The sequence below is a fragment of the Sinohyriopsis cumingii genome, chromosome 10 (assembly GCF_028554795.1).
Source record: "Sinohyriopsis cumingii isolate HCF-2022 chromosome 10, ASM2855479v2, whole genome shotgun sequence".
NCBI classification, from domain to species: Eukaryota; Metazoa; Mollusca; class Bivalvia; order Unionida; family Unionidae; genus Sinohyriopsis; species Sinohyriopsis cumingii.
Genome location: NC_142970.1, coordinates 110393869 through 110408715, shown reverse-complemented (window position 1 = coordinate 110408715; position 14847 = coordinate 110393869).

The window sequence follows — 14847 nt, the reverse complement described above, 5'->3', positions numbered from 1 at the left end:
GATGCGATGAAGAATAAAAAGGGTGTTCAAATAGATTTTTCAGCCGCAGCAATTAAAAACATGGAAAAGACCGGTGGGATATTTCCGCTGTTAGCCGCGATTCCAGCGTTGATTGCCGCGGCCGCACCAGCAGTGGCTAAGGCGGCGGCGTTAGGAGCCGTTGGTACCGCGGCGGGAATGGCATTGAAGAAGGCAACCGGGAAAGGCTACAAAAAAAAACGACCCGTGGCCGGAAAGGGTCTAAGACTACCGGGAACCCCGTATTCATGGTACTCGGGAAAGGGTCTAAGACTACCGGGAACCGTTTATTGACTCGGGAGTCTATGACTCCCATGTCTAATTTTGATTTAATAGACGCCGCAAACGCGCTAGCGATAAAAAACTTCAGAGGTGTTTTTATGAGGGATCAATTACCGGCGGCACCAAGAAATATTGAAACCGGCATAATTAACCTCGATGGGTCCTCCGGAGCGGGAACTCATTGGGTTGCGTACGCGATTGATCCGCGCGCGATCGTCTATTTTGATTCATACGGGTTAGCCCCGCCGAACGAGTTTATGCGGTATATCCGGGCGTGTTCAGCCCGGGTTTTTTATTCCACGCTGCCAACACAGCAGTTAAGTGACCCACCGATATGCGGCCGTGAGGTATTGAACGTACTCGCGGCGATTTCATCATCGCGGAAACCACCTCATGTGGTTGTAAACGAATACACTAGTGGGGTCGTAGAGGCCCGGCGGGTTAATTAGAAACGCTGTTTTTTTTTACAATAATAATGATTGATATCTGGGGGCGACCGGTTTCGGCGCTGAAAGGATCCACGGAAACGCCCGCCACCGATGACATAAAAAAACTAATCGAGGATGAAATCGCTGATACGTTGAATTTAACCAGTGTTGACCCAGGCGAAATAGTTGTATTTCAAGACCGCCAGGGTAAATTGAAATCCGGTAATGTGTCGCTGAATGACGTTTTAACACGACAGCGTGACGCCGCCGAGGACACTATCGCGTTGTATACCGGCGACGGACGACTCAAACCGGGTGAACATATATCGGCGGTAACATTAGTCAAAGACGGTTTTATAAGGTTGGATAGATCGGTGACCGAACTTGACGCGCAGGTGAAAAAATCTGCCACCGAGGTGAAAAAATCTATCACCGTTATACAGCTCACTACCGCTAGTTTTTTCGGGACCCCGACGGTAACCGAACCGAATATTACAACAATAAGGAATACTATTTTGGATTTTGCAACGCTGTCGGGCCAATTTATCTCGTTACGAAAAAATGTTAACAGGATCGATGACAACTTTGATAAATTCTTTGGTAAAAAAAATACCAAGCTGGATGAGATTACAACAACTATAAATGATATCACTGCGTATGGACAGGAAATAAAAACAATCAAAACTGATGTTGCAACAAACAAAAGGAGTGTAGACGCGGATGAACGGGAAATAGAAATAATCGGCGCTAATGTTGCAACGATCATAAATAATGTAGACTCGCATGGACGGAAAATAGAAACAATCAAAACTGATGTTACAATGATCATAAATAATATGAGCGCGCATACACAGGAAATAGGAACAATCAAAACTGATATTGAAGCGAACAAAAAGGGTGTAGACGTGTATAGAGGGGAAATAGGAACGATCAAAACTGATGTTGCAACGAGCAAAAGAAATATAGACGTGTATGGACAGGAAATAAAAACAATCAAAACTGATGTTGCATCGAACAAAAGGAATATAGACGCGCATACAGGGGAAATAGAAACAATCGAACTTGATGTTGCAGCGAACAAAAGAAATATAGACGCGCATACAGGGGAAATAGAAACGATCAAAACTGATATTGTAGCGAATAAAAAAAGTATAGACGTGCATGAACAGAGAATAGGAACGATCAAAACTGATATTGTGGCGAACAAGAATAATATAGACGCGCATGAATGGAGAATAGAAACAGTCAAAACTGATGTTGCAGCGAACAAAAAAGATGTGGACGCGCATACACGGGAAATAGATACACTCATTACTAAGGTTGCAGCGAACAAAAAAGATGTGGACGCGCATACACGGGAAATAGATACACTCATTACTAAGGTTGCAGCGAACAAAAAAGATGTGGACGCGCATACACGGGAAATAGATACACTCATTACTAAGGTTGCAGCGAACAAAAAAAATGTGGACGCGCATATACAGGAAATAGATATACTCATTACTAGGGTTGCAGCGAACAAGAATAATATAGACGCGAATTTGCGGAGAATAGAAATAATCGGAACTGATGTTGAAGCGATTAAAGACGGACTACCGAGAGTAGCAGAGCAATTCGAAAAAATAAAAATCCCTCATGAGAACATCATCAACACAGTATACACAATTCGGCATGGATCATTCGATTGGACTCCTACACAGAATACAGTAAATACTACCGCAACTGTTAAGGGCATTTATCGATTGACACTGGTTTCAATGATGCAGTTTAATATATTATCGTCGAGTTCATCCGGGTTTAACAATACAATATCAACAATTATAGACAAGAACGCAACTGAACAGTTTACAATTTATGCCGTTGATGGAAATTTAGCCCGGGCAAACATCACATGGTATGTGGAATTTGTAGCGAATCTAAGTAATTAAAAACACTAGCTCTTTTAGAATAAAATGACCACCAAGGTAATTGAATCAGAGGTATCACCGACGTCACATCAATATCGATTCGATACCGCAAAAGAATTCTCCGCGAACTTAAAAACGCTTTCCGAACAATACCGTGCAAAAATAAAAAAATACCGTCGTAAAATAACCGCCATCGACGCGGTCGTGTACTCGGTGTCGGGTATAGTAGCTGGCACCGGTGTTATTTTATCCACGGTAACCACGATAGCCCCGATCGCTGTTCCAATCGCTATCTCCGCGATGACAACAATTGCTGGAGTCGCCAACGCAATCACTAAAAAGATATCATCGTGTTTTCAGAAAAAACTCAACGAGTATACAGTAAAACATCAAATAGTATCCGACGCGTACTCGAAATTATCCGGGTTGATCTCATTATCGATTGATAATTTGTTCGTATCCGATGTTGAATTCTCCGCGATGGTCCAGTTATATAGCTCCGCGATGTCAAAAATCGAGGATTTTTAACTGGAAGCCGGAACCACCTGGTTGCTGAAATTAGACACTAAAGACAACGAATAATAATAATGTCGCTGAACCCCGAAGGGTTTCAGTTGCTTCAGCGGATCGCGGAGAACACCACTCCGGTACAAACAAGTATGATATCAGTGACATCAACGAAACCCGAATTCAGTGTGAACTTTCCATCACCGGTTCCAGTGAAGGAAATAGCGCTGGCAAAATTGCGAATATATCACAGTTGGCCTAATATTCGAGCGGACGCATTTAATGGACAACAACCTAATAACTCGCTGGTTTTTGCACGGACAAATAAACCCGATGGGACCCCAGACTGGGAGGAGGTTACAATACCAACTGGGTCATACCAAATAGAACAAATCAATAAGGAATTTCAACGCAGGATAAAATCGATCACAGGAAAAGAATCAAAAATCGCTATTACGGTTCATGAACCGACGTTATCGTCGACGATTGAAATAAGCACACCGGGGTATATGGTTGATATTTATAACAGTTCAATAAGAACCATACTAGGATGGCCTAAGAATCCACCCGCGGACGCCCCCCCCCCCCCCCATCAACTATCCTCAGATACGATAACGGAGATGGTGGTAGGCATATTGCTCCATACAACGTAAATATTGCATCGGTGATAGCGATTAATCTAGTGTGCGATGTTATCGAAGGGAGTTACCAGGTGGATACCAAGCAATCAAATCAAGCTCAACAGGGGTATATCCTTTATTCGTTTTCACCAACAGCCCCTCCGGGATTTTTGATCATTGAGAGTCCGATTAATCCGGTCTATATGCGATGCCATGATCGGTTTTTAACGAGAATTAATTTTAGAATTACCGATCAGTCAAATAACCTAATTGACCTACAAGAGGAGGAGTTAGTGATCACTCTGTTTGTAAGATCATAGCAGCAGAGGGGGCGATGACATCGACGCGGTCGTCGATGTGCTTACCGGACGCTGACGACGCTGGGATCGGCGCGCAGAAGGTATTAAAACCAAATGACGTTCCGGACAATTGTCGATTTGGCCCCTCGACGATGACAACGACGACGACGTCGTTTTTTTTTTACCAGGCGCTGACGACACTAGATCGTTGAGTGCAGAAAGTACTAATTAAGCCAAATGACGATTGGACAAAATGTCGGATTCGCCCCCTCTGCTGCTTCATTACCGCAAGTGGAAAATTTTAGACAGAGACAGAAAGAAGAATTGGAGAAATTTATACAACGACAAAAGGAAGCGGAACAGGCTTTTCTCCTACAGCAACAGCAACAAGAAGAGGTAAGAAAAAAACAACAGCAGCAACAGCAAGAAGAAGAAGTAGCAGCAAAGAAACAAGAGGGCGAAAATCAAACGGTCACGGTACTGTTGGACATTTTAGCGGAGTTAAGAAGTCTGAAACAAATGTATCAGACTTCTTTATCACGACCGAAGAGAATACGACATTCCCGAGCTAAACACGTCAACCCTGTGACTAAGCCTACCGTACCACCCTTAGTGATTTCAACTCAATCATTATCATCATCATCAACAGTACGTAGTCCAGAAGTAGGCCTTGGCCGTGGCAAAGGCTTAAGGCAGTTAAAGTTGATTGCTTAAACTCACCCCTACACCAAAAAAGGCCCTTTTCAGGGCCACCCACATTTCTCGAAAAGAAATACAATTTCAATTTGCCAATAACTCCAAAAATAAACCCACCCATTTTACCCTTATATTACGTGTCTGTGTATGAGTGCGTGAGTGTAGCTTCTTATTTTAAAATCACAACTCTAAGACACTTACCTTATATCATTAATTTATTCTTTTCTCCATTTTTTACAATCCAATTCACAATTCACAACACAACACTTTAATAAAAAGTTCATTGACTTCTTCTTTCTCCTTGTTTAGTCTCTCTGTTTTTTGAATTTTTTCACCGTCACACTCTTTTCCTCTTCTTCTTCCTCCTCGCTTTCTTCCCTTTTTCTTTTTTTCTCCTGTTTCTTTTTCTTCACCTGTCTTCTTTCTTCCTCAGAAGAATCCCTCTCTTCCTCCGAAGAATCCCTCTCTTCTTCTGAACAATTCCTCTTTTCTTCTGATTCCTCTTGTTTCTTTTTTGGGCAATCTGGAGACCAATGTCCTTTTTCTTTACAATAATAACAGGTATCTTGACTTTTGTCTTTTTTAGTCCCTGTTTTTGTTCTTTTTTGACGGTCTGGACACTCTGAAGACCAATGCCCTTTCTTCTGACAGATATAGCAAGTATCTTGACTTTTATCTCTAAAGGAAGGAGAGTAGTCCGTAGGCTGGTCTGAAGAGAATTTTCTAATGACCCCTCGCAAAGATCTGACGAAACGTTCCATCTGGTTAGTCTCTTCCATCGTTGTGCTCGGCTTGAGAGTGAAATGAATAGTGAAAGGATAAGACACACACCCTTTTATATACGCTGGTCTGCTATGACTATAAAGTAGCTCATGGTGTTTGAACTTGAGTCATTTGACTTTTTGCTTTCAAGATGAAACGATCCTATTCATTCGAGAAGAAAGAAGAAGAAAGTAAGAGGCAGAAACGTGATCTATCGCCTCGAACCAGGGCTGAAATCTTGGCACAAATTCATGCCAGTGATTTTGAAGAGGACATGAGTGAACCAGAATTTGAAACCTCTAAACCAAGTTCACCACCCTTAGTCAACCCTGAAAAATACTATTCCATTCGAGAGACGGAAAAGCGTTCCTCTAGAAAATTTAGAACCACGGCTTACAAATACACGGTGAAGTTTAAAGATTTCAAGTCCGAAGTACCGTTAGAGAAAGCAGAAGGGTTCATCACCGGAGTGTGGGATTCTCTGCTCACTTCACTCAAGCGACAATGTCAACCCAAAGAAGACGATCGCTTGAGACTTTCCATATAACACGACGGTTTGAAATCCCCTGTTTGGATCGAGTTTAGCACCCCTGCAGAATTGACCGCTTCCAAAGTCATGGACAAGATTCAACACGTGCAACAATCTAATGATCAGTTTGACATCACCGATGGAAAAGCCACATTGGACATGACCCACGTCTCTCCTCCTCAAGGGACCGGACGCAAAAAGATGTTATTGGTGAACGACCTTCGCAGCATTAAGCGTAGCCTCGTCCAAATTCACAATCCTCATGACCAGATGTGTTTAGCCCGTGCCATCGTGGTGGGACGAACCTATGCCAACAAGAACGACACGGCAGAATGGAAAAGAGACTGGGAGAACATTCGACAATCGGACCGAGCCAAACAACGAAGTGAAGCAGAACTCCTGTTACGACAAGCTGGCATGTCCAAAGACACACCCTGTGGCATTCCTGAGATGCAAAAATTGCAAGTTGCCTATGCTCCACGATACACTTTGAAAGTGCACCCTCAAGAAGTGCGCGGGTCTCTGTTGTTTCGAGGGCAAGATTTTAAGGACGGAAAATACATTCACGTTTATCATCACGATGAACATTTCGATACCATTACCAGTATCATCGGATTCCTGGGATACGGTTATTACTGTGAGAAATGTGACCATGGTTATAATAATCCGGAGCAACACAAGCATTGTGGATCGAAATGCACAGGATGTTTGGCCTCTTCACCCTGTCTGAGCGAAGAACCAGTGCCTTGTTCGACTTGTCTGCGCACGTTTGTCAGCCCTACCTGTTACCAACAACATTTGAAGACGCAAGGTTCACAGAAGAAATGCGCTTGTCAACTGCTGAGATTGTGCTCTACGTGTGAACAAGTCATACGTACCAATAATACCAAGGCATACCTATGTTCAGGAAAGAAAAAATGTCACATTTGTCACCACATCGTGGACTTGGAACACCAATGTTACGTGCAAAAACACCAACCCCCACCATAGAAAGAGGACGGTCACAAGAAGAAAGGCAATTTCATCTTTTTCGATTTCGAATGCATGCAAGAGACCGGCATTCACATTCCTAATTTCTGCGTGGCTCATCGAGCGTACGAGAAGTGCATTCAAGAACCTATCTTCAGTCATTGCCAACACTGCAGCAAAATTCCCGGAGGGCGTGAAAAAATCTTTCGGGGGCCTAACACGTTAGCCGATTTTGCCCAATGGGTCTTAGACCCCATCGACAAGACATGGAGCCAAGAGGACATCGAACGTTACCGAGATTGTCATCGCCATGCCACGGTGATGGCTCACAATTTCTCCGGATACGATGGACAGTTTCTTTTGAGGTACTATACGGAACAAGGCACCGAACGTCCTAAAGTCACTTTGAACGGAGCCAAAATAATTTTCATGCAAGTGGGACAAGTACAGTTTAAAGATTCGATGAGTTACTTGGCCATGCCTTTGAGTCGAATGCCTAAAACGTTTGGAATGACAGAAATGGCTAAAGGGTACTTTCCACACTTTTTCAATACGGAAGCCAATCAACATGCCGTTCTACCCCATTTGCCCAAGGCTCACTATTACGACCCCGACAACATGCGTACCGAACAACGAGAAGCTTTCTACGCTTGGTACCAAGCTCACGCCTCGGACCCTTTCGACTTTCAGGAAGAAATGTTAAAGTATTGTCGTTCCGACGTGGACATTTTACGACGTTGCTGTGGAAAATTTCGAGAACTGTTCATGGAACACGGAGGGGTCGATCCTTTGAAAGAAGCTTGCACCATTGCCAAAGCGTGTTCCTTAGTGTACCGCCAACGATTCATGCCTGAAAAGACCGTAGCTGTCATCAGTCCTCAAACGACCCACTATGTCAAGCGTCAATACTCGGTCAAAGCCCTACGTTGGTTACATTACTTGTGCGACAAGGAAGACAAATGGATTCAGCATGCCCGCAACGGAGGGGGTGAAAAGACCATCGGAACGTATTCGGCCGATGGTTGGGACTTAGAAAACCCCAAGATCGTGTACGAGTTTAACGGTTGCTTATTTCACGGATGTCCCGTCTGTTACCCTGACCGTGACACTAAAAATCAGTTTTTACAACGGACCATGGAAGACTTGTACCAGGACACTTGTCAGCGGCGCCTAAAGTTGGAACAGCAAGGATACCAAGTGGTGGAAATGTGGGAACACGAGTACGATCACCGTATGAAAACCGATCCCGAGTTTAAACGCCTCGTGGAAAGTTACCAGTTCATGGACCCGCTGAACCCGAGGGATAGTTTGTACGGAGGAAGGACCAATGCCACCTGTTTGCTGTACCAAGCCGACGAAGAGAAAGGAGAAGAAATCAAATACTTGGACGTGTGTTCGCTGTATCCCTACGTGTGCAAATATTGTCGCTTTCCCGTAGGGCACCCGCAATTGCTGACGGAACACATCAACCTGAAAAACATTGGACAATACGAAGGCTTGATCAAGTGCAAAGTTTTGCCTCCCACGAACCTATACCATCCCGTCTTACCTCACCATTGTCAAGGCAAACTGATGTTTCCCTTGTGCCGTACTTGTGCCGAAACGTGCAACCAAGACCAACCTTGTCAGCACAGCCAGGAAGAACGTGCCTTGACGGGAACCTGGGTCAGCGTAGAATTGTTCAAAGCTCTGGACATGGGATACCAACTGTTAGAAGTGTACGAAATTTGCCACTTTCCCAAGACACAACAATACCACAAGGGTGACCCTACTCAGAAAGGCATTTTCGCAGACTACGTGGATGCCTTTTTGAAACTGAAGCAAGAAGCCAGCGGCTATCCTTCCTGGTGTCACACTCCCGAAGACCAAATAAAATTCAAAGAGAAATACTACGAACAAGAAGGCATCACTTTAGACCACATCGAGAAAAACGAAGGCAGGCGATCGTTTGCCAAAGTGATGTTAAATTGCTTGTGGGGTAAAATGGCACAACGACCGTGTTTACCCAAGACGGAATATTTGACAGAACCTTCCCGCTACTTCCAGATGATTCACGACAAAACCAAATACATGAAACACGTGGACGTCGTTCGAGAGGATTTGATCTTGGTCAATTACGAAGAAGATCTGGACTTTGTACAAGACGACCCTTTTGGAAATGTCATCATTGCGGCTTACGTGACAGCTCATGCTCGCTTAAAATTGTACGAAGCTTTAGAACTGTTAGAAGAACGCGTCCTGTACTTTGACACGGACAGTTGCATTTACATCCATCACCCGATTCAACATCACCCTAACATCGAAGGAGACCGTTTAGGAGCCTGGACAGACGAGCATCCCGACGACAAGATTCTAAGTTTCGTCAGTGGTGGTCCCAAAAATTACGGCTACGAATACCGGGACAAACAAGGAGAAGTGCACACGACGTGCAAAGTGAAAGGACTGACTCTGAATCATCGTACCAGTCGAGTGGTCAACTTTGGGGTATTGAAAGAAGCCTTGCAATCGGGAGAGGATGGAAACTTTAAAGTGACCACTTACCAACCGAACAAGATTGTACGTTTACCCACTCACCACATCGTCAGTCGACCTTTGGAAAAAGTCTATCAAATCGTGTACCAGAAGCGAGTGCGACTTCCCAATCATTTCACCTTACCGTATGGACACGTTGGTATAAAACATTGGTTGTAAGAGGATAGTCACCCACCAGAAAGATGACTTCGCCACAGCAAGAATCGAGTGAGAAACCCGATGAGAACTCCAAGTTCAAACCCTACCATTTTCCAGTCTTCTTACCTGACTATTGTGATTGTGCCCGTCGATTGGACACGTTTCAGAAATGGCCTACGGATAGGGAAGGATTACCTTCTTCGCATGTTTTAGCTAGAACAGGATTTGTCTACTTGGGACCTGAGTCAGGATTGGGATACGAGGTACAGTGTTTCGCTTGCGGACTGAAGTTACGAATGGATCTATGTATCTATAAAGATTCAGCTATTCTGGAACATACTCGATGGTCTCCGCACTGCTCTTACCTTTCTTTGGCCTTTCCACCCATCACACTACGGTACAATGTTGACGGTACCTTAGAGACGGTACCTTCCGAAACAAGACATAAAAAACGTAAAAAAGGAAAGATGTACAAGCTGGAGACTGCATTGCGACTAGTATAAAAAGGGGGCTATGGTCAAGATCGATAGTTCATTGTGACTACCAAGATCGAGCGAACAAGATGAATACTTTGAAAGAGACATCGTTCCAGTTTGGGGATTGTAAAAAAGTTGCATCTTCCTCTAGTGTGACTAATACTGGATGGATAAGACCCAGGCATTGCGACGGAAAATGTCCGGAAGGAAACTGCGATTGTCCATGTGGTTACCATTGTAATTGCGTAACGGAGTTTGCAGACGAGTGCGATTGTGAGCCTTGCGATGGATACGATGCTGTACCTTGTGACCTGAGCGATGCCGTAAAGCATCATGGGAACTTTAGTGTCCCTACCCCTATCATGGAAAGGGATCCTGTGCGTGTCAAACCTGTGGGATGCGAAACTGATGCCGCTCGTCCTCTTGGACATTTTACTGGGTTTCGTTTTAAAGGGGAATGTTCACCTGCACGTCTACCCCCCTACGGATGTCATCCAGCCCTGAGCAAACTCCTACCCATGTCACTCAACCCTCATCGAAACGAACCTGTGAAAGACGAATATTCGTTCCCTGTGCGTTTGTCGGAATATTGCGACTTTGAAAATCGTCTTCAATCGTTCAAAGGAAAATGGCCTAAGTATCTGGGAGGACCGACCCCCGAAGAATTAGCCAGAGCCGGATTTTTCTACTTGGGCGAAGGAGATAAAGTCAAGTGCTTCAGTTGCGGTGTGTCACTTCACCACTGGGAACCGCAAGATTCGGCCTACGTAGAACATGCTCGATGGTCACCGAATTGTCATTACTTACCCTTAGTGGGACCGAGACATTGAAGTAACTTACCATGTCGTTGACGAAGAAGAAACCAGATTGGCTAGGAGTCAAATGTTGGACATCACCGAGACCAGTATTTAAACTTCATTTCAAAAACGATATTGAATCATTACCTAAAGAACTGCAAGAGAAGATTTACAAGGAAGTTTGGCAGGGGTTTGCCAGAGTGAAATCTCAATGGGTCACTGTAGAACTTTTGTGTCGAGAAATTCATAAGAGGAAAGTGAAAAAAGTCAACCAGTGTGTTAGATTTCTTTGGGTCAAGGGTGCATTCATCCTATTATATCGCTTTAGACCGTTTACATCAAAAGAGTTCAGTGACATTCTTGGACGTTACCCTGAATGGCAGTGGTCAGAAATTACTCACTATGTGGATTACTTTTGTGAATTGTACAGACTGACCTATTCATGAGTACTTTACAAGAGAACATTCGTGCTTTGCCTGTGGAATTGAGAGAAAGGATTTACCGAGAGCTGGTGAAAATACAAGTGAAACGTAAAGAACAATTGCATCCGATACGTCACCAGATCTTTAAGCACTGGTACCTGAATGGTATAAAAGAACTGATTCGTCAGAAATTCTTTCAATGGTCAGACCTTGTTCAAAACTTTGAGGTCGCTAATGATCGACATGTTCATGATTATGGTTACTTCGAGATTCACCTAGTGCAACGCATTGAGGAAGACAAGTTAAAGGATTACCAACATATTTTACGTGGAATCTGCTTAGCGGAAGAGGAAACATCTAAACAAACTCTGAAGTGTAGGTTGCAGTATGCAAGATTTAGATTCCCCACTGGAGAACGAAGATGTCTAGTTAGAAATTACCTTTATTGCTTTCGAAATAAAGAGACTATAAAATCAGGAATCCATGCCACGGCTTATGTCACAAGTGATTGAACAGATTCCGTGGAAGGAACTCAATGACCATATTCAAACCGTGGATCATTACCATCGATTATTACAAGAACTGTATCCATTCAATTTGGGACGACAAGTGGTGTGTGTCTTAGTGACTTGTTTTCTGGGATTTCGTTTACCAGCCGATTCCTTGTGGACTCTTTACGATCAGTACTTACCACCTCCATGGCCTTAAATGGTCACGAAAAACTTCTTTTGCTCAAAGCCTTGCGGTTTCATCTGGATACTTCTCGACCTCAACAGGAAAAAAAGATTCGTCAACTTTTAGCTACCCAAGACGTGTATGACGATGTGTGTGTAGCTTGTGACTTACATCCCCATTGGACCGATGTCCGTGCCTGGAAAAAATGGGGTTTTGAGGCTTGGACCCAAGAAGTGGCCCAGTATGCACGAGAGTTGTTCAAGGAAAAAAAGTTACTTTTCAACCCGTGTTAGTGACGGTGCCAGAAGAACCCGTCACCCAGGACAGGACTGTCGTAGACAGGCCTGAAAGACCCTTTCGGGAGGACACTTGTGTGACCTTACCCCCTACTATAGAACTGGTTAGAACATTACCCAAAACATCTTGTTGTACAGACACTTGTGTTTATTCCACGTTCATGGTTATCATGTGCCTTTTATCCTTGTACTTAAGCCTTTGGCTTTTATGTATTTTTGTCTTTCGTATTCGTGTTTGAAAAAAACATTCAATAACCGTGTACTGAAAAAGTATATAAACTCTTGTCTTGTTTGTTTTTCGTGTCACAAGTGACATTTCTCACACCATGACTACCTCTGCTGTCTCTGCTCCCTCTTCCTCTACTGTCAAAGTCATCGACGAACACTTAGATCGTGCCAGTTGGGAGGCTTTGTATCTTCGCCATCCCTTTAACATGCTCATTGCTGGACCTAGCGGTTCAGGCAAAACCGAATTCGTCAAACGTTTGATCGAACATAAACATCATTTGATCGATCGGCCCCCTCAACGGATCGTGTGGTGTTACAAAGAGTGGCAATCGACGTACAGCCTCTTGCGAGAAAGTCAAGGCGATTCCATCGTGTTTGTGGAAGGCATTCCTAAAGAACCGACGGCATCGTCTCTGACTCCCGTCAAACCCATTTGGTCATTTTCGACGACATGTTAGGAGAAGACGAAGAAGAAATTAAATTGTGGTTCACGCGCAAAGGGCATCACCGTAATGCCAGTGTCATTTACATCACCCAAAATTTGTTTCAACAAAGTAAAGCCCATCGCACCATCAGTCTCAATGCACATTACGTGGTCTTGTTTAAAAGCCCTCGAGATAAATCGCAAGTGCAAGTCTTAGCCAAACAGTTAGGAACGCCTTGGCTGACTCAGGCGTACGACGATGCCACTCAAACGCCACACGCCTATTTACTCGTCGATTTGAAACCTACCACTCCCGAGGATTTGCGATTTCGTACCCACTTGTTTCACCACTGGTGCCAAGACGGAGGGCCTGTCCTGTACACGTCTCCGTCCTCGACTTCATTTCACTCCCCATCAAAAAATCTATAAAAACCTCAGACCCTTTTTCGTCTGTCTCACACAGTGTGAACATGACGTCCCTTCAGTCGCATCTTCCCGTCAAATTGATTCGTGCCTTGTATGGCATCAGTCGAGAAAAAGATCCACAAACACGAGCTCGTGTCTTAGAAGCTAGTCTCAAAGAAGTCTTACGATGGTTTACGGTGACGGCACGTCAATTACTCCAAGGAATCATTCAGATTCCTCATCAAACCCAACGCTTTTTCGATCGAAACAAAGTCGCTTTGGTCCAACTGGCCGATCCCCGCATCGACACTCAAACCAAAAAACAAATCATTTTGAAACCTGGAGGGAGCGGTACTCTAGGAGGGGTCATCATTCGCTCACTCTTAAGATGGGATCCTAATGCCCCCAAAGTTATCCCGAAGACAAAAGTCCAACGAAGCCCCAAGAAGAAAAAGAAAAAGACCAGGTCCCCAAAGAGAAGAACTTCTCCAGTGGCGGGACCCTCCTCTTACCAGACACCATCCCGGAAAAAGAAAAGAAGCCCCCAGAAAAAGAAACAGAGAAAAAGTCCCCAGAAAAAGAAAAGTCCACAGAAGAAAACTAGTCGCAAGAGAGGCACTGCGGCCAGGACGCAGCCTTACACTCGCAAACCACGACCTGCCACAGCGGTGACTGTGTCTCCGACAGCCTCACGTTTATCCACTTCTCCGTTGATGTCACCAGGAACTGAAGAGTACTTGGAGACGTTAATCACACCAAGAACTTCTCCGTTGATGACCCCCAAAAGAACTTCCCAGTGGCAGGACCCTCCAATTTAGTGGCAGTGGCTGCTGCTCACAAAGTACCTTCTCCCAAAATCAAAGTCCATGAAAGATCGGGCATGTTACAAAGTTTACTGGATTTGTCCAAGCAAGAACTGACTCGATTTAGTCCATTGCGTACCCCTGCACGACGTGTCATGCCTGTCCTCAAACTAATACGACGTAAAGACAATCAGTGGCGACGCGTTCCAGTATAAAAAAGGCCTGTGGCCAAGTAGGGTATCAGTGTTCTTTTGGTGCTCCTAAAGACTCAAAGATGTCACCCTCCAGAAAACCCAAAGGAAAGAAAAGAAAAGGACTGCCACCACGTTTAGCCAAACATGGGGACCTGTTATCTGTCCTGTCCAAAGCTTCTCCACCCCTACGAAAAAAAACTCATTCAAACGGCCTCCAAAGAGGTCATCGATACCGTGTGCGAATGTTGTTTGAACGTTTTGAAAGGCACGATCCCTTTGTCCAAACACCAGAAACAATGCTTAGGCAAACATCGTCACGTTCTTCGCCAAATGGTTCAAAAGAAAACTCCCATTCGTCAAAAAAAGAAGATGTTGGTCCAACGTGGAGGCATTTTGCCTCTCTTGTTAGGCCCCATACTGAAAGGAGTCTTGGGAACCAT